The sequence below is a fragment of the Phaseolus vulgaris genome, chromosome 8 (assembly GCF_051622355.1).
Source record: "Phaseolus vulgaris cultivar YP4 chromosome 8, ASM5162235v1, whole genome shotgun sequence".
Classification (NCBI taxonomy): domain Eukaryota; kingdom Viridiplantae; phylum Streptophyta; class Magnoliopsida; order Fabales; family Fabaceae; genus Phaseolus; species Phaseolus vulgaris.
Window position 1 is genome coordinate 39,708,142 of NC_143505.1, and position 21,679 is coordinate 39,729,820.

Below are 21,679 nucleotides of genomic sequence, written 5' to 3' on the forward strand. Positions count from 1 at the left end.
GGTTTGCGGCTTGGAGAGGCGCCAGGGGGGCTTGTTGAGGGTTCTCGTCGCCACCTTCCTTAGCAATATTTTCGGTGGTTGCTTCTTGGCGTGGCGACGCAATCGGGGACTCGGTGATTAGGATTGGAGAGGTGTGAGCGACCTCATCCCTGATTGGAACGATTCCTGCAGCTGAAGTGTTGGAAGGAGGGCCCCCTCCTGCTGATATATGTGGTGTAGAGGCGCTCGGGGGGTCCTCCAAGAAGTTTGGCTCTGGGGCCTCAGCTGCTGGTGGCGCAGTCGCCAGTGGAGTTGCTTGGACTGGTGGTGAAGGGGCTCGTGGTGTTGGCGATGAGGGAGGAGGGGCAGGTGTTGATGGTGGTGTTGAAGCTGGAAGAGGGGGTGGGGCAGGTGGAGAAGGTGGTGCCACCCTTTTCCTCTTTGTAACGAGGCCATCCTCAGTGACCTCGTCGTCCTCTTCCTCATCCTCTTGGACGACTTGGGGGGCTTTTCGCTTTGGCCTTTTCAGGACCAGTTTCTTTCGTTGGGCGGGCTCCTTAGGCGGTGATCGCCCATGAATGATGGCCTTCTCGACCGCCGAGTTGGGCACCGTCTGGGAACCGGTCGCCAACCCGTGGTTACGGGCGAGCGCCTTCAAGTCAGCGAGCATGTTCTTACCCAACATGGTATCTGCGTGAAACGAAAGTGCATGAGTTAGCTCAAAGGGGAAAAAGATTAGTGTACAAGGCAATGAAACAGCAAAAACAGGCATATGCAGAAAAGATAAAACCAAAGTCTTGTGTGTGTCGCACAAGACGCCCAGAAACAATATCAGAAGCAATGTTAAGACAAGAGTGTAGCGTCCTAACCTATTTGGAATTCCAACTGGTCCTCAAAGAACTCGAAGGAAATCAGGGTGGGGGTCAAGAATGTTATGTGGGCATCTGCCACCCTCTTCCAGAATAGGCAAAGGTCTCGATCCAAAGCTCCCATGCTATCAGGACTTCTGGGCCTCCTGAAGCAGCTCTTGGACTCCTTTTTCCCCTTGTCCACCCAGTACAAGGGGAAACCGTCGAGAAGGGAAGTGTCTTTGTCATTTGCGCGAACCTGGATGAACTTCCCCTTCCAATCCTTGTACGACTGCTGGAAGATGGTGAAAATGGATCTCCCAGCAATGGCATTCAGGCTGACCCACAGGCGATCTCCTGGGTGCTTGGCCTCGAACAGGAATAAAAACACGTCCACTGACGCGGGCAACCCCAGGTGGGCGCATGTTATCTCGAAGGCTCGGACAAACGCCCAGCTGTTGGGGTGAAGCTGGGCGGCAGCGATGTTGAGCTCGGTTAAGAGCTCCCTCTCAAATCGGGTAAGAGGGAACCTGAGTTTGACCTTCTTGAAGAAGGTGGTGTAGACGAAGCAGAAGGGCCCATCGGCGCTCACTTTATCATCGGCGCACACTGGCAGAGCGGCGGGGCAAGGCAGCACCATCATTCTCTCATCGTGCTCCTTGTGAAACGATTGGTGGACCTCGTCCCCATTGGTCAGTCGCAGAACCGCTCCCGCGGTGTTCACCGACGAGGTTTCCTTTAAGAGGGTTGGGTTAGCCCATGGGTATAAAGCCTTGAAGTCTGGCAGAGGGATGGGGGCTCCTCCAGCGTTTGGTGGAGTCGCCTGGGCCAGAGCGGTTTGGGAAGACGCAGGCCTCACAGCCTGCGAAGAGGGAGCACCACGAACTTGCATTGAGTCGTGTGCTTGTGAAGGAGGGTTTCGCGCTGATGGAGGGGGGTTCGGGGTGATCTTGGTGCGAGTCATGATGGCAGCTGCAAAGGAAGAAGAAAGGAAGAACAATCAGGAGGGTTACAAAGGCTGACTCGATCATAGAAGGAAAGTGAAAGACGAACGAATGTGAGTTCATTGCGACGATCGACAAAGCCATAAGTTACGCAGAAGGAGAAATGGAAAAACAGGCCACAGCGTATGCACCAGACAGTTACAGGATGATGCAAATCGGTGAAAATGCAAGGAAACCCACCAGATGAAGGAAAGTAGTTACCTTTCGATGATCAGGAGAGCGTTGAAGGGAGGTGATGATCTGGAGCGTCGAGGAACGTCGAGAGTTTTCGCAGAAGGAAATAAGGGCGTATGCAAGTGTGAAGAAAGTGATGGAACAGTAGGAGCGTAAGGGGTTTAAGGGTTTTCGAAATAAGTTTGGAAGCGCTAACGGCAGATGAAGAGAGCCGTTGATGAAGCCACGTGTCGAACGATGCGCGAAGGGTTTGGTGGAGCGTCAGAGCAGCAGAAAGTACTATCGCTTGGAATTCTGCGTCCATGCCACGTAGACCGGTGTTAACGAAGGCTTTTTCAGTCTTTTCGCTAGACAAGTCTTCACTTAAGACTGGGGGGCTTGTGTACCGCCCTGGTGGTCGGGTACGATGACGTGGCATCCTGCTACAGTGTAGGCATGTTGACAAGGCGCCAGGTTGGCAGATGGGAAGGAAGTCGGGAGGCACGTGTGGTCGCCAATTGTTAAGTTGGCATGTTCCGATTTCCAGTTTACCAGAATAGGCGATCGCCAGGTTGAAGATGAAGTCGCCAGATGTAGACTCAGGCGACCAGGCAGTCAGAGATCGCCAGAATGATCACATCGCCGAAGATGAAAGAGAAGCAGATTATGAAGGCGGCCGGCGAGACCACAGGGAAGGTGTGTGAAGGCCCTAACTCGCCAGTTTCAGTAGAGATCGCACTCCTGAGTTAGCTATGCGCTGGGCAGTACCATGCATAGGTAACTTAGCCAAAATGAGAGTAGAAGCAGCGCCAAGTCAGCGAGCCTCCAGATGATGGCACGTGTACGGTTGGATACGAGCCACGTGTTCAAATCTGTAACTGCCAGGAGAGAGAAAATCACCAGGTATATAAGAGTTCTTAACAGATTTTCTAAGGTACGCGCGTTCAGTTCATACACTTTACGCTTGCGAGTGACAGAGCTGTTTTGTGAGAGAGAGTTTGCACGGTTCCAGTTCTTAGTATTTGGTGATACCGTCACTGACTTGAGCGTCGGAGTGCGATCGGCCGCAGCGGCGCCGTGTCGTTTCTTTGCAGGTTCTTGAGATAGATCCAGAGGAGGAACGGAAGTGAGAAGCGGCGCGCACGTCGATCCTTTGACGAGGCATTCTCCCGCGCTCCGGTCAACAGGCAGGATAAAGTCCATTAGGAAGCTGTGTCTAGTGGGAGCACCTTCTTTCGTCTATGCCCTGGCCTGAGGCTTCCTTGTCTCATATGGTGCCTACTTTCCTGGGGTTTTCTTCTCTGTCGTGGCCTCGTGCACCCTCATGGGCTGAGGACGACCAATTCCTCGAGGTCTAGCAAGGTCAACACTACCGCGCTTTTCTGTTACCTCTTTTTCTGCGCCGATGTGGGGCACAACTCGGCGACGGATCTCGTTGAATGTCTTTGGACGACACCTTATCAGAGAATCATTGAAAGGTTCTGGCAGCACCCCTCGCCTGAAGGCGTGTACCATCATGTCTTCGTCCTTAGTGTGCAGCTTTACCACTAGTGCCTCAAATCTGTTCAGGAAATCTTTCAAAGGCTCTCCCTGGTATTGCTTTACGTCAAAAAGAATGAAAGAGATGGGAGGGGGAGCCTAGTTGACGATGAACTGCTATTTAAACAACGTTGAGAACTGATCAAATGAGTTAATGTGTCCATCGGGAAGACTGATGAACCATTCCAACGCTGTGCCTGAGAATGTTCCCATAAATAGCTTACAGTGCATGGTGTCAGTGCCTCCTGAGATCATCGTCTGGGTGTGAAAGGCCGTGATGTGGGCCCCCGGGTCATCTACACCTGTGAAGGTGATTTTTGGACCCATGAAACTGGCTGGTATCACAGTGTCGATGATTGTCTCGGAAAAGGGCATGGGGCGAGCCCTAACTGGTATGGGCGGAGTTCGCTCATCAGTCGTAAGCTCCCCCATGCTCTGTAAATCTCTGTGCAGCTCCTCATTGGCCTTGCACAACTCTTCATTGTTTGCTTGTGACGTAGCCAAATCATCCTGGAATCGGTTCTGGCTGGCTGCCTGTTCGACTTGAACCTCAGCCAAAATCCTGTCTTAGTCAGCTTTGGACGCCGCCACTGCTTGTTGGAGGGTGCAAATGGTCTCCATGAGTTATTTCATGGAGACACTGTCTTCTCCTTCTAGTGCAAATGCACCTTGTCTCGTCTTCCTCATGTTGCTAAATGGCTCTCAACACGATTGTGAGTGGGACCTAGTTTTATCAGGGCCCACAGTGGGCGCCAAATGTTCTTGCCGCTTGACTTAGTCGTCGTTGACTTTAGAGGCAAATGGTGGCTCCTCCTATTTCTGGTGGTTTCTGCTCTTTCCTCAGGTGCTAGAGAGGGCCCTACCTGTTGATTGCACTCTGACGATGAAGTCAGTATTGGGCTAAGAAGCAATAAGTATGTACAACAGTTTCAGTCTTAGAAACGATGTACCTTTTCTAGGGTTCTTACCACCCTTTTTATATGTTGTATCTAGGTCAACTTCCCTGTCCCATGAGGATCTTTCTTTAACTGGAATTAGGGTTACTAGCGAGGCATCCTGTTGCGTGTTGCACAATCTTAGCGCAGCCGCCGCACGGGACTTTCCTCTTCTGTAGTGCAAAATGTTAACAGTATGGCCGCCAGGGTACCAACTCATGCACTAGCGTTGCGGGGCCATCTGTTCTATAGGTTTCCTAATTATTCACGTACCATGCATGCAGCTTTCCCTGGAAACCCTAACGCTTATGGGCCTTGGCGCCTCTAGGGTATACTTACTTGTGCTAGACCTGAACGTGATATACACACCACATGCATGAACCCTCCCGTGATTTAGGTCTTTCTTATATATGGAGGACAACTCATTACTATTTATGGGGCTCGCTTATGTGGCCCATCATCGCGACCAGACCACCGATGTTCGATGTCAATGTCTGATGCCGATCAATGATGACCAGTACAAGTGTTTTTCTTCCTTTTCTTTTTCATTCCCAAATAATTCTAAATACTTGACATCTTTGTTAAAGAAGTTTAGGGATGATTTTTAACAACCTCGCAAAGGTTCTACCCTTCTTAGAGGATTTTCACAAATACATCATCTCTTCCCTAAACATTCTCTACAAACATGGCCTGTATGTAGAATTCACCCATATGAACTCCCCATGCTTAAAGATTCTAAGTCAACTTTGCCTCTCTATTCCTGCACTCTCTTCTATACTCGCAAACTGACTTTGTTATATGCACGAGTTCTAAATTCGAGGACGAATTCTCTCCAACTTGGGGGGAATGATATGACCCAAATCCACCCAAAGATGACCAAGGATGCCAACTATGAAGGGTCATCTTAACAATCAAAGGAAGACCTCATCACTAAGAGGAATGGACAAGGACCGGAGCTGATATGATTCCACTAGCACAATTAGAATGATTCTTGACATTCTTAGGAATCATCTTGAGTTGGTTATGAGATAGGCACTTTATCATAGAATTAGATCAAGGTTCTATGAACAAGAACTCACCAAAATAGTGCCAAAGCACAAACTCATATGGAAGTTCCAATTATTGTCAAATTGAACCGATTAAAATGTAAGAAAAGGAAAATGCACCGAACATAAAGCTTAAGAACTGAATTGAACCAAACAAACAAGCTCGAAATGAAAAGGAAACAAGATGAATTGGCAGAAATTCAAAGGACCGAACCAAAACCACAAGAACAGCAAGAACACCAAACAGAAATTCAAAGGAAACAAAATAATACATGAACAACTAAAGAGAAGGAAGGAAGGAGAAGAGAAAGCTCATGAAGATGGAGGAATGGTTGGATGATCATGCCACTAGGAGGATGGAGACTCCAAGATAAGTGTGCAAGCCGCCACTTGAGGTAACCATGGAACCATCAAGAAAAGACTAGTGAAGAAGGCACAAAGCTCTCCAATGCTCTCTCAAAAATTGAGTATAGTTTCTTTAGTCTAAATTCAAATCTGAATTGTACAAGCTAAGCACCTTTATTTATAGCCTAGCGGTGCTGAAAAATAGGTAGGAAAATTCAAATAAACTCATTTGAAATTCCCACAAAAAACAAGTCACATGGGAGGTGTGACCTTTTTCTACTATGACACCTCCTAAAAACTACACCTACACCACTCTCCTAAGTCACATGGACAATGTGACTTTATTTTACATTTTTTCACACTCCTTTATTTAATAACCACACCTCCTAAAACTATACAAGAGTATTTCAAAGCTTGGCCTTGCTCCTCATGGGATGGACTTGGGCTCTTTGGGCTTTGGCCTTCTTGGGCTTGGGCTTGGGCTTGGGCTTGGGCTTTGGGCTTGGGCCTCATCTTTATTTTATGTCTTCTTTTAATTTTGAGAAGACTAGAAGGAAGAACTTCAAATGTGAGGGTGGATGTCCTCTTCCTCCATTAATAAAAGCCTCATTTATTTGATTCTCATCATACTCCTCGAGTTGGAGAGAATTCGTCCACGAATTCTGAATCCCTGCATATAACAAAGTCAGTTTATTCTTACAATTAAAAGTGGAAGAAAAAGGAAAACATGACTTAGCATTTGGAAACAATGGGATTTCAGAAAAGGAGGTTCTATAAAACGACCAAGTTGGAAAAATTTGTTTAGGAATGATGATATCTTTTGGAAAAAGTTCTCTTAAATGGTAACAACCATTAGGAGGTATGAAAAAATCATCCCTAACATTTTTAAACCAAGATGGTGGTGAAGTAAAAACCTTTGGTAATGAAAAAGATAAGGAAGGAAAACACCTTGGATGTGAAAGTATAAGACCCATGTCAACTTGGCCTTATTTGTCTTTTTCATTTTTACTTGTGGTAGGTGGGTGAGTGAGGTCTTGTTTTACCTTGTTTAGCTTTAAGATTTGCTTTTGTGGACAATGAAAAGCTATGTGCCCGAAACCTAAACATTTAAAACATTTGATATTTGAAGTTTTGGTAGGTGACGTAGGAGTAGAAGGATTTGTAGTAGAAACTTTTTTTGGAAACAAGGTTTGTTTGGAAAAATTGGAAGGAGAATTTTGAGTAGAAATTTTGTTGGCATCCTTCCTAGAAGAGTTGTAGAAATCATCATCATGAGTATTGTTGAAAGTTGTTTTCAAAAGATAGGATTCCACCTTGATGGCTTTGCGAAACACTTTCTTTAAAGAAGAGTATTCTCATTTAATTCTACAAATTCTCTAATATCTCTTCTCAAACCACGTACAAACCATTTTATCTTTGACTCTTCATTAGCATGTATATTCATTTTAGTCAAAGTTGTTTCAAAATCTTTAAAGTATTCATCTACCATCCTATGTCCTTGAGGAAGCCTTTGGAACTTCAACAAGTGTTCCTTCCTAGAAGGAGGAACAAACCTCGTGCGCATACGCTCTTTCAAAGCATTCCAAGAAACCACGGGAGGTTTCTTGCGATATATAATGTCCATTACAATTTTATGCCACCATTCTTTGGCATAGCCCAAAAAGGATGAAGAAACTACCCTAAGTTTATCGTCATCTTGGACCTTATACACATGAAAATAATGGTCAACCTTAGCCTCCCAATCTAAATACATATTAGGATCACTATCACCATTAAAACTAGGGACTTTGGCACAAGAAATGTTGAACACTTGGTGATATCTTTGGTCTCGGTTATAGCTCTCTTCATGATAATGATGGTGAGGTTTCCTTCTTCTATGTTCCTCTTCATGGCCAAAGTCATTTGAAGAACCTCTTGATGAAGGTCTATGTGAATGATGCCCACCATTGATAGAGTGAGATGGCCTAGCTTGTTGCACCTCCATCTTTTGCAATTTCTCTTCCAAACGCCTAATGGTGCGTTGAGCTTCATGCAATTCTCTAAGGACCGAAGCTTTGGAAGGAGAATGTTGTTTGTAAGATGCACCACTTGAATAGCAAGCCATTTGCAAATGAAAACAGCAAACACACAAAAACAGCAAACAAGTCAAGAAACAAAGTTAGCAAAAAAAAAATGAATTTGGTACCCAAATTGCCGAAGTAAATTTGGCCAGAAAAAGAGGTCACTCTCAAAGAAATAATGTCCCTGCACCAATCTGATGTTGAGGTCTTGGAATCCTCAAATGAAAGATGTCAAAGCAAGGCACACCAATCTCAAAGCCAACCACAACAAAACCAATGAAGCAATAAAGACAAACAAGAAAAAGTATTAGCAATGAAAGGTTAGAACAAAAGGAATACTAGATGTTTGACAAACTCAAAGATTAATGAACAAAAGACAAGAAAGAAAAATAAGGAACTCAATGAGAAAGTAGGCACACAAAAGAATACTTAAAGAAAAGCACTAGAATAGATGAAGAAAACAAAAATGAGCTACTGGAAAATATTTTTTATGCAAACTGTGCTTGATGTTCACTGATTTAACTGGAACGATATAAAGCGAACTGGATTATTAAATTTTAACCACACAAACTTCAAGATCTTAGCTCCAAAATGGCACTGGAATCACTTAAAAACAGTAAGCCAATTAATTGAGATAAATTTTTCAAAATCGCTGCCAGATTACCGTATTTTTTTCGGCAGAATTGTACACTTTTTGTATTTTATTTATCATTTTTTGTGTACTTTGAATTTTTGAGTACTTATTTTTTCTAATATTTTCTAACACTTTGAATATCACAAATCCAGAATTTCAGAATTTTCCAGTAAGTAAATCATTTGCAATAAGGAAAAACAGTAAGCACGTTTTTAGAAAACAGAGGAATCCTAATAGGAATGAAAAACAGAATTATGAACTAGCAAAGACATAATGGAAAATGATGTATAGGAACTTGTATAGGTCTAGAATACAAGCATGAACTCAATCTAAAACAGAAAATGCACAAAGGATCAAATATCAAACTCAGAAAATTATATGACACTTGTACCGACCAGGTCATCGGGTGTGATGACGTGTCTTGCACGTGCCCGGGTGGGGCGTGCTCAGCGGAAGACGTAGGCTGGAAAAGATGAATGGTTCAGAAGTGAGCATAGTCGCTGATTCGTGGAAGTGGCGTTCTACAAGGTACATAGTCGGTTGTCGCCGGGTTTGTATGTCATCGACGTATTAGATAATGGAAGATCAGGTGGTCTGACATCGCCACAAGGAGCACATCGCCGGATCTCCCAGTAAACTTAGTTAAAGTTGTTGGAGGCTCAGAAGAGTAATTTCAAGCGTGTAAGTTCAGTAAGATGATTGTTGCGCCAGCATGGGGCATGAAGGTCGAGTGGGTTGAGGGGAACACCTTGCTCATCAGTGACAGGATTCCCAGAGTGGACATTCGTTGGTGGCAAGGTTTCCCCAGCTAGAACATGCATGGCGTAGCAATAAGGAGGGTGCCACTTGCGACGAGCGATATCACAGAGATGATGCACTTTGTTGCATCCGATACTCGCCTTGTCAGGTGGTGTTTCACAGTGCATTACGTGCTAGGTTACTCTTTGAATAGGGGACTTAGCCGCGCGACTGGTTATTGCACAGAAAAGACGCTCAAATTGTTCCAACCCAGATGACAACACGTGTAGGGTTGGATGCTACCTGTTACTCCAGCCCAGATGATGACACCTGTAGGGTTGGATGCTACATAGAAGTGACGCTCGAGTTACCCCCGCCCAGATGATGACACGTGTAGGGCTGGGTACTACCTGCTATCCCAACCCAGTTGGCGACACGTGCAGGGCTGGATGCGAGCCACGCGTCCAAAAGCATAATGGCCTAGAGAGAGAAGAAACCTAGCTATAAAGGTAACCTTAACAGAATTTGCAGAGGTACGTTTTTTGTTACGGCTCATTCTGCTAGGGTTGTGTGCTTTCCAGTACGGTCCTACAGAGTATATTTTCTATCAGTTTTGGGTGTTCTTGTCACTGACTTGAGCGTCGGAGTGCCACCGGCCGCAGAGGCGCCACCGTGTGTTTTTCAGGTCCTCAGAGAGGCTATCTGTGGTGCGGACTTGGAGGGCGCGTGGAGTCAAGCTGGTAAGGAAGACCGTGACGAGGCAACGCTCTCGCGCTAAGTCAACCGGCAGGATCAACACTAAAGCAAGAAACAACAAATTCAATAAAAGTACTACAAGAAGTGATGACAATTATGGAAAAACAAGACTAAGACAAAACTTGTATGGATTCAAAAAGGAAAATACTCAAACATATGATAGGAAAAAGAAATAAAACAGCAAGAAAACTCAAATAAGCCTAAAAACAGAACCGTAAATTGCAAGAAATTAAAGAGCTCTTGAAATTAAAGTGCAACACAACTCAAAATTTAAACAAGAGCACACCTAAACTCATGATACCACATGATATGATTCCACTAGCACAATTAGAATGATTCTTGACATTCTTAGGAATCATCTTGAGTTGGTTATGAGATAGGCACTTTATCATATAATTGGATCAAGGTTCTATGAACAAGAACTCACCAAAACTAGTGCCAAAACACAAACTCATATGGAAGTTCCAATTATTGTCAAATTGAACCGATTAAAATGTAAGAAAAGGCAAATGCACCGAACATAAAGCTTAAGAACTGAATTGAACCGAACAAACAAGCTAGAAATGAAAAGGAAACAAGATGAATCGGCAGAAATTCAAAGGACCGAACCAAAACCACAAGAACAGCAAGAACACTGAACAGAAATTCAAAGGAAACAAGCTAATACATGAACAACTAAAGAGAAGGAAGGAAGGAAGGAGAAGAGAAAGTTCATGAAGATGGAGGAATGGTTGGATGATCACGCCACTAGGAGGATGGAGACTCCAAGATAAGTGTGCAAGCCGCCACTTGAGGTAACCATGGAACCATCAAGAAAAGACTAGTGAAGAAGGCACAAAGCTCTCCAATGCTCTCTCAAAAATTGAGTATAGTTTCTTTAGTCTAAATTCAAATCTGAATTGTACAAGCTAAGCACCTTTATTTATAGCCTAGAGGTGCTGAAAAATAGGTGGGAAAATTCAAATAAACTCATTTGAAATTCCCACAAAAAACAAGTCACATGGGAGGTGTGACCTTTTTCTACTATGACACCTCCTAAAAACTACACCTACACCACTCTCCTAAGTCACATGGACAATGTGACTTTATTTTACATTTTCACACTCCTTTATTTAATAACCACACCTCCTAAAACTATACAAGAGTATTTCAAAGCTTGTCCTTGCTCCTCATGGGATGGACTTGGGCTCTTTGGGCTTTGGCCTTCTTGGGCTTGGGCTTGGGCTTTGGGCTTGGGCCTCATCTTTATTTTATGTCTTCTTTTAATTTTGAGAAGACTAGAAGGCAGAACTTCAAATGTGAGGGTGGATGTCCTCTTCCTCCATTAATAAAAGCCTCATTTATTTGATTCTCATCAGGAGCACCTAAAGTTCTTCCTCCTAGTCTTCTTAAATAATTAGAAAATGTTGTAAATAAGTTGGGCTCATTTGTAGGGGTCCAAATAGTATAAATAAGCTAGAATAAAGTGCTTTTAGCATAGTAGGGGGTGTGGGTAGCATTCTAGCTTGTTTCTGGCCCATTTGAAGACATTTTGACCTAGTTTCTAGAAGAATAAACCTAGAATACGGGATTGACTTAGTCAAATCCTATGGCTGCCCACTTTTTCCCTTTTCCCATTCTACCCTCTTTTCTTCTTTTCCAAGGCTCCTAAATCTATAAATAGGGAGGCCTACCTTATGTATTGACATGTTGAATGAAGAATAAAGTTACTATACACAAATTGTGTTAGAGTTGGTGAGCATTGTCTCTCTAAACCATTGGTCTTATCTTGTGAGTGTTGTGATCTCTCAAGTGGCGGCATCTACACTTATCTTGGACTCAATTCACCATCCAAGGGGCGTGCTCATTCACAATTTCACCACTCCTATGTTTCCTTTCATTCATCTTTTTCCAATCCATTTCCATTCCTATTTTCAATTCCAAATATGTCTTGTTATTGTTCTTGGTTCTTTATTTCAATTCGATCATTATGTTTATGTTGCTCATCTTGTGTTTGATTAGTTGTCGCACCATAGTTTGTCATTCATCTTCACCATTAATTGTGTTTTTCCTTTGCCTTATGGAAATGAACCTTCACATCTACTTCACACTTGTTAAGTTAATGTCCAGTGGGAGTTTTCCTTAAGCTTCTCACCTATATTTGTTAAAAAATATAAATCTAAGTAAAGTGTCACTAATCAAACGAACAATCCTAAAATCAACTCACATCACCACTTCTGATGCTAACAGCGGGAACATATTATGTTTTACGTGGGCACCTTTACTCACGGTGCTTCTCTTACTTAACAACTTTATCTTTTCAACCAACAACTATATACATACATTTACGTATCTTAACAACAATGCACAGTTATTGTTAGGTTAAAAAACATATTCTGCTAATAACCTTATTTTAATATATAACAAAAATATTATTTTCATTAGCCTCTAACAGGCTTACCAATATAACCGAGCCAACTTGTGACCCACCCTTTGGGCCCAATAACCGAGTTGACCTAATCACGCTCGTGCACCGAGCATTCGAGCACTCTGTCCAGTACAATTTCTATTTATCATATTAGAGACTTAAATTATCTGGATTTAGATAGGGACTTTGGAGTAACTAAATTTACAAAACTATACACTAATGTTTTTGTCTAAATTTTTTATGTTAATTATTAGTTTATAAAATATTTTAAATTAATATCAATAAATTAATAATTTATTAATTTTAGTACAATATTGAAATAGTTAATATCAATTTAAAAATTAATATTTAGAGACTGTGGTGGTGGTGATTTCACTGGTACAAAATACATCATTAATGACACTATTTAAAGACGGTTTGGAAACAACGATCGTAATAAGTGAGGCGATTGCAGTTCCGTAATAAGCAAGACGGTTTGACCTTTTAACGACGGTTCCTGCCTGAACCGTCATTAAAAGTAGGAGTGGGAGGATACAACGACGGTTCCTAGAACCGTCATAAAAGTTGCGAATCCACGACGAGTCATTTTTTCTATTTTCAACACAGGTTTGCCTCCACTTCATTTTCACACTTTCGCCCTTCTTTCTCACAGCACCTTTCCGCACACCACTCTTCTTTCGTTATTCTTCATTTTCACCCACACTATTCACAAGCCAACCATTCATCGTCGCTTGCCTTGCCACCATCCACCGCCCCCCTGCGCCACCGCCACCACGCCCCTGGTCGCACGCCCATGCGACTCACGTTGCCACACGCCCTAAACCCCGCGCTCCACGACTTTGCGCCACCACACGACCTCGCGTTCCAGCACGCCCTAAACCTTGCGTCGCACGACCCCGCGCCGCCGCACGCCCACTCGCTCCTGCGCTGCACGACCCCTGTGCCGCCCTACCCCTGCACTGCACGGTCCTACGCCGCTCACCCCTGCGTCGCGCGACCTTGCGCGCCCCTTGCCACCGCACCAGCGCTGCCTCCATGCTGTCCCGTTCGTTAACAAAGTTCTCGCTCGTACATGTGAGTTTTTTTCAGCTTCGTTTCACTTTTGAGGTCAGTATATTTTTATTTATTATTTAATTATATATTAAATATTATTAATTATAATTTGAAAGTGTTTGTTTTGAGCCTCAGAGCCCCGACAACCAGAGGTAGCGTTAAAGAGAAGAGAAAGGTGGCTTCAAGGCCATAGTAATAGCGCCAGTAGAGAGAAATCTGACTCGTGATGTGCCCATGTCGCCCCAAAGAAGCCCTTGGGATAGTTACGACTCACGAGAAGGGTCACGCCCAGGGGTAGCCAGGTGCAGGGTGCGAGAGGAAGATAGATACGCTCTCAAAGTGAGTGGCTAGATGTTTGGGGGCATGAGTTGGCACCCAAAAAGTCACCCCTTGCGCAGATGCACTCCCAGGTAGGAGGACTCACACGAGGAAATACCCCCAGGTGGGGTCACGGTGCTGTGAGGCCCTCCACGTGTAATAGCAGCCAAGTCAGAATAGAAACGTCAATTTGTCAGGTACAAGGTAATTAAAACTATTTAATAAAGTTTACGTTTCGAGCATTTAAGGTACTATAAATGCTCCCAAGCGGTTTGAACGTCTTAAAGGCGCTGAACGTTTTATAATTAAATGCGCTTTAAGACGCTTTCAATGCTAGAGTAGTTTAAGTAGCGCCTTGAATGTTGGAAACGGGGTTGGAACTTTTGGCAGACTTTTCTGAGAACACACTCTAGTTGCTTGCTCGAGTCTTGAGGCTACGGACAAGGGACTAGGGAGAGAGGTTGTTTGCCAGGAGGAGAAAATAGACACTAGACACAGTTTCTTTTATCCACCTTCAGAGTGCCAGCCACGGTGCTCCGATACGGAGGTGTAGAGTTTTGGTGTTTCTTGCTAGCTGACTTGAGCGTCGGAGTGCAAGCGGCCGCTAGGGCGCCCTTTTTGTCCTTCTTTGCAGGAATCCACAGGTAACCAGTGGGAAGGAGTCCCTAACTGATGGGTGAGGTTGCGCACAAAGACGTCCCAGGTCAACCGGCAGGAACAGATATTGTTTCTATATATAGAACGAAATGATTCTGAGTCCGGAGGTGTCCGATATTTGGCAATTTTGATTTAGTTTTTAATGATTATATATATTTTTGACATATTAAAGGCACTGGTTCTGAGTTCGTTGGTGTCCGACCTTCGACAATTTTGATTTATTTTTTAATGATTACATATTGAACGCATTGGTTCTGTTCCTGCCAGTTGACCAAATACGTCTTTGTTCCTCTACGTCAGTCTCACGTCCAGAATCCCTACGCTTGTACGTGTTTTCCCTTTGATTGAATGCCTGAAAACACAAAGACAAAGGGCGCCTTAGAGGCCGTTTGCACCCCAACGCTCAAGTCAATCTTAGGGCTAGGAAACACCAAAACTCTTTACATAAAATTGTAACTGTGTCTGTTAAGCGGCGCAAATGAATAGCGTACCTTGCTAAGTTTGCTACTTCCATTTATATAGACTGAAACTAGGGTTTCCACTATTTCCATTACCCAAAATGGGATTCTTGAGGGGGTGGGGTTCCCTAACTGCAGTGCAACCCACTATTAGGATAACCAAGCGCGTGGGGTTCCCTAACTGGAGTGCAACCTCTGATGAGGTGACCACCTGGATGCCTCCTCGTGCACCTGGTCTCTGGGGTCACCCGTTTTGAGAGCGCCCTAGCTGTTCACGTGTCATGCATGCAGCTCACCCCTGGAACGTGACCCTAACAAATCGTATCCTTTCCAGTGGCTCTATACTTGTGTTACGCCTAAACGCGTCATCCACTCCACACGCATGAACCCTCGTGACCTAGGCTTCTCCCTTATTGATAACTGGTGTGTGGTATGGGATCCACCTCTCGTGGCCCAGCTCTGCTGGTCGAGTCCTAATTTCCGACCTCTCCACACTGCCTAGTGGCACTTCGGTACATCCTAACGACCGAAGTTTGACCACTCTTTGGTTTCTTGGTGAACGTGCCTCGCGAGATACTGACCCATGCCGCTCGTGGGACCCCGCTTACATGGCCCCACATTACTAGTGGTCAACGATGCCCGATGACTGGTCGGTACACCAGCCCCCAGTCTCGAGTTGTAACTTTGTTCAGCGAAGAGACTAAGTTCTTGCCCTTGGTGACCTACGTGGCTCTGTATGACAGGACGTGAATAGTGCACCAATGTGACGTCTCTGAGCGTGCCTTAACTTCGCACACCTGTTTTGATCAACGACCAGGGCTTAACGTTGCTTACGCTTATTTTTTTACGTTAAATATTCGAAAACGTATGCGTCCATTCATTGTTCCATCATTCTCTGAAACACCCTTGATTGCTTCATCTTCTTCCTCGAGCGCTCTCGCGTTTTCCCTACAAATTCCATAACCTTCATCCTACCTGATCAAAAGGTACGAACTTTAATTGTTGATCGCACTTATCTATCGATTTTGATGCTTGATAACTCTCTGGGATTGTTTGAACTCCTTGCATTTTAATCTTTCCCTGTTTTCTCTCCGTTCCTCTGTCTCCCTGGGTTTCCTTCGAGTGTGGGGTTTTTATGAGTTTTCACTGAGTTACGCCATAGTCCCTTTCTGAACCTCCATTGCCTTTCTAGCTTTCTTAGACATGGCTCGAACAAAAATGACCTTCAATCCTTCACCCCAAGTAGAAACCTCTAGGTGAGTTTCAATGGTGCGGCAGGGAGAGTTCTCCTCATGCTGTTCCGACAATGGAGTAAAGGCTTCAAGGGGAAGTTCTTTAGAGTGTGTGTTGCGCTGACCACGACCATATTCTCCTTGACGGGTTCCCACTTTACTGGGTGAGGAGTTAGGGTTCAAGAAACCCAGGACTCTCGAGGAACTGATTCCTCATGATCACGAGTTCTGTCTGGTCTTTACTAGCCGGGGAGCGGTGTTCGATACTATCCTACTGATCAAACATGAGTATGATGTTGAGGGCCTCAAAGGCTATATTGTTCACCCTGTCTTGCATGGTTATGCCTGTTATCGTACTATTATGCTTGCACATTCTGCCTCTTTATATTCGTATGTTTACTCCTATGTTCTGGATTCCTAACCTCTTGTATTCTGAAATTTGTACGTAGGGATGGTGCTGAATGAGGAGAAACGGGCCAAGTTGGCTGGTATCCTTACTCGCCGTCAAGGGATGTCTGGGGGTGCGGGCACCTCTACCCTTCACGCCCTTGCCTCTGCCACTACTGCGCCCTCCCCTATTTCCTCCACTCCTACAGTCGCGGTTCCTCTTGCCGCCGCCCAAGCATCTCCCACTCCATTTCCTTACAAGAGAAAGGTGGTGGAGATCGAATCTGACGAGGACTCCGCTGAGGGGCCAGTCTTTAAAAGGCTTAGGCCTACGACGGCGACGACCTCCCATTCCTCCACTATTGGTCGTCCGACATCGCCCTGAGATCGAACACCAAGCGCTCCCTCGTCCCCTGACCTCTTCGCTCTTGAAGACGGTGGGACAAGTGCCCCTGCGGCTCCATCTGCCCTCGAACTGCCCGTTGTCCTGCAACATGCCCTCAAAGGCTTCTAACTAGAGATGATGGTGGACTCGGATGAGACTGCTGCGAGGGAAAGGCTGGGCCTCAACTTTGGGGCTCTTCTTGCTCAATCCAATGCCCTCATAACTAGGCCTGAGGCGAGGGTGGCGCTGGTAGAGGCCAAGGCTAAGGAATAAATGGCCCTACTGGCTCGTTCGTTTGCTACCCGTGAGGCCGCACTGAAGCAGGAGTTGACTAGCCTCAGCCAATATGAAAAGGATATCTGAAAACGACTTCATGACAAGTGCCAAGAGGCTGTCGAGCTGGAGGCAAAAATCCTGCCCCTGCGAACTCGGGTCATTGAGTTGGAAGAGGCGGCTGAGGCATCCAATACCAAGATTGCAGCTGCTTGAAGAAAGGTCCATCAATCGAGAAATACAACTGGGTCGTGTTGAGGTCGAGCTCCTCCAACAAGCCTAGATGTTCGAAGAAGCCGAGGCTGAGCTGATCGGGGATGTTATTGATGCTTATGACGCGGGGTTCGAGGACGCCCTTGCTCAGGTTGCCTGTACGCACCCCGAGATGGACGCTTCACCCTTTGCAGCATCAAACCGTGTTGTAAACGAGCAGATCGTTCCAAGGATTCTACCTTTTTAGCTTGTACTTGGTTGTCAAACGAACAATTTATTGTCCGCTTGCAATTTACTTTCTTGGATGTCTAGCTGCTTTTACTTCCTTAAACTTGATTTGACTGAAAACTGCTCTTTTATCTTACTCAACTACTAACTCATGGTGCTTGGCACCGCGATGCTTCTACTAGCGCCTTTTGGTACCCTGCCCTTGCTGTACGAGGGGGGTTTAACTGTGAACTAGACCGTTCAATGTTGGCGTTCTCACTCGAAGAGGGGAGGTGTTCTTGACGAACCTACCTTTCCACTCACAAGACTTCGAACGCATGGGACACAATTCCTTGGCTGACCTCAGCTTCGCTTAAGGGCTAGGAGGATTTATTCGGTGAACTATTTCGTTCAACCTTGGCGTTCTCACTGGAAAGGGAAGGTGTTCTCTATGAACCTACCTTTCCACTCACGAGACTTCGAATGCAAGGAAAACAAATTCTTAACTGATCTTAGCTTAACTCAAGGGCGAGGAGGATTTTTCTGGTGAACTATTTCGTTCAACCTTAGCGCTCTCACTCAAAAGGGGATGATATGATTCCAATAGCACATTATGAATGATTCTTGACATTGTTAGGAATCATCTTGATTTGGATATGAGATAGGCACTTTAAGATAGAATTGGATCAAGGTTCTATAATCAAGAACTCACCAAAACTAGTACCAAAACCCAAACTCATATGGAAGTTCCATGTATTGTCAAATTGAACCAATTAAAATGGAAGAAAAGGCAAATGCACCGAACAAAATGAGTAAGAACTAAATTGCACCGAACATATAAGCTAGCAAATGAAAAAGAAGCAAAGATGAATCGACAGAAATGAAAAGACCAAAGCAAAGCAGCAAGGAATTGAAAAGTGCCGAACAGAAAAAGCTAAGAAGCAAGCTAAGACATGAATATAACAAGAGAAGGAAGGAAGGAGAAGAGAAAGCTCATGAAGATGGAGGAATGGTTGGATGATCACGCCACTTAGAGGATGGTGACTCCAAGATGAGTGTGCAAGCCGCCACTTGAGGTAACCATGGGACTCTCAAGATAAGACTAGTGAGGAAGGCACAAAGCTCTCCAATGCTCTCTCAAAAATTGAGTATAGTTTCCCTAATCAAAATTCAAATCTGAAAAATACAATGGCAGCACCTTAATTTATAGCCTAGAGGTGCTGAAATGCAAAGCTAAATAAATTCAAAATTTCCCCCAAATATAAATGAAAGTGGCGCCAACTATAGTCATGAGGAAGGTGTGACCTTCTCTCTCACTTTGGCACCTCCCTATTACTCCTACACCTATCTACTAACGCACCCCCCCTAAGACTCCTAACTAAATACCTAAAGATGCTTTAACAAAAGAGGTTTCTAATGTTTCCCTCTAAGCACTTTCAAACAAAGAAATTACAAAAAGAGATAATAAACGTCCATTAGCTCCTAAAGCTTTGAACATGCTCCTTGTAAGCCTTTGAGGTGGGCTTTGACCTCCATGGGCGTCTTCTATTTGAGCCTCATCCTCTTCTTGCTCTTGATGATTGGCCTCCATGTCCACTTGAGCTTGATCTGCATCATACTCCCCGAGTTGGAGAGAATTCGACCAAGAATTTTGGAGACCTACAGAAAAAGGAGTTAGATCACTGATATTAAAAGTATGACTACCTAAGAATGTATCAGGCATATCTAACTTGTACCGACCAGGTCATCGGGTGTGATGACGTGTCTTGCGCGTGCCCGGGTGGGGCGTGCTCAGTGGAACACGTAGGCTAGAAAAGATGAATGGTTTAAAAGTGAGCATAGTCGCCGATCGCTGAATTGGCGTTCTCCGATCTCTAGTGTGCGTAACCGGCGGTCACCAGAGTTACGTCACAGTCGCCGTATGAGAGTGCTAGGAGATCAGATGGTGAGAGATCGTCGGGGAACGCTAGGAGATCGGGTGGTTTACACACCACCACAGGAAGCACATCGCCGGATCTCCCAGTAAACTTAGTTAAAGCTGTTGGAGGCTCAGAAGAGTAATTTCAAGCGTATAAGTTCAGTAAGATGATTGTTGCGCTAGCATGGGGCATGAAGGTCGAGTGGTTTGGGGGGAACACCTTGCTCATCAGCGACAGGTGCAGGGCTGGATGCGAGCCACGCGTCCAAAAGCATAACGGCCTGGAGAGAGAAGAAACCTAGCTATAAAGGTAACCTTAACAGAGTTTGCAGAGGTACGTTTTTCATTACAGCTCATTCTGCTAGGGTTGTGTGCCTTTAGTACGGTCCTACAGAGCATATTTTCTCTCAGTTTTTGGGTGTTCTTGTCACTGACTTGAGCGTCGGAGCGCCACCGGCCGCAGAGGCGCCACCTTGTGTTTTTCAGGTTCTCAAAGAGGCTATCTGTGGTGTGGACTTGGAGGGCACGTGGTGTCAAGCTGGTGAGGAAGATTGTGACGAGGCAACGCTCTTGCGCTAGGTCAACCGGCAGGATCATCTGGCCCCCACCGTATGGCCGTATCAAAGGTGATTCCCAACCATAGTTCGTGTTTGTGGTGTTTTTGGTGTTTTCTGTTCGACCGCTCGCTATCGCAGTCGATTCCTGGAGCTTTCACCGTTTGTTTGGAATTCTTTGAGTTGCTGAGTTTGCTGAGGAAAGATGAGGACAACACGCTCCAGTTCATTCGCACCATCAACAGATGAAGATGCTGTGTCCATGACACAAGTGATGGACATGATGAGGACGCTGCAGGAGAACGTGGCTGCATCGCGTTCTGAACAGGAAAGGATGCACGAGGCGCTGGTGGCCTCGTAAGCAAGGAACGAAGAGCTCAACAGGATCAACGAAGAGCTGCGCAAAGCCCTTCAGGAACGGGAGGAGCGTGCGGCTGGGGACAAATCTGCACCCCCATCCCCACCGCGCAGCTTTCCTATGCCATTTTCCCAAGAGATCATGGACTCGGTGGTCCTGGCTAACACTGTAGTAGTGAAAGCGTCTTTCACGGGGGTGGAGGACCCTGAAGCCCATCTCACGGCGTTTCATACTCAGATGATGCTCTCAGGGGGCTCAGACGCGGTGTACTGTAAGGTGTTCATGAGCACTTTGAGCGGAACGGCGTTGGGCTGGTTCGTCAGTATACCTACTGGCCACATTACCACTTTTCAACAGTTTTCCACGACGTTTGTTGAGCAGTATATAGTGAACAAGGCGCCACCTTTGGTGTCTTACGACCTGTTTGATATAAGGAAGTACCAAGGGGAGTCCCTGAAGGATTTCCTGAACAGATTCGGAGCTCAGATAGTCCGTTTGCCAGGGAAGGACGAAGAGATGTTCGTGCACGCCTTCAAAAAGGGTGTGTTACCTGGGCCTTTTAGTGAGTCGCTCATCAGGAGCCACCCCGCCACGTTTGCTGAAATCCGGCGACGTGTTGTGGCTCACATCGTCGCCGAGAGCGAGGTCACCGAGAAGAGGGGAAACGTGGCCCCAGCCAAACCGCGTGCCCAGGCAAGGGTACAGCCGCAGAGGGTAATGGAGGCGGCGGCGGGAAAGAGGGATCAAAAGATGCGCCATCCTTACGACCCTAAGAAAAATAAGAGTAAGGCGCCAGGGCGGCCCAGGGAGACTAATCGCCCCCCAAGGTATGAGTTTGTAATGGGTTTGGCCGATTTGATCGTCATCCCAAACATTGCTGCCAGGCTCAAAGTGCCTGAGAAAACGACGGAGAAGGTTTTGGGGCCAAAGCCAGACGCATAGTGCGAGTTCCACAAGAGTTTTGGCCACTCTATCAACTCGTGTTTGGCTCTGGGACACCAGCTCGCCGAGCTGGTCAAATGTGGTTTCCTGAAGGATTATTTGCTAGAGAAGCAAGCGGACCAAGCGTCAGGATCTCAACCGGCGGGCAGCGGAGGGCAGCAGCACGAGGTCCCCATTCACGGTGAGATCCACACCATAGCTGGCAGATTCTCCGGCGGGGGGTGCACCGCGTCGCAACGTAAGAGGTACTCGAGGTTGGTAATGTCAGTGGAAATCTTTG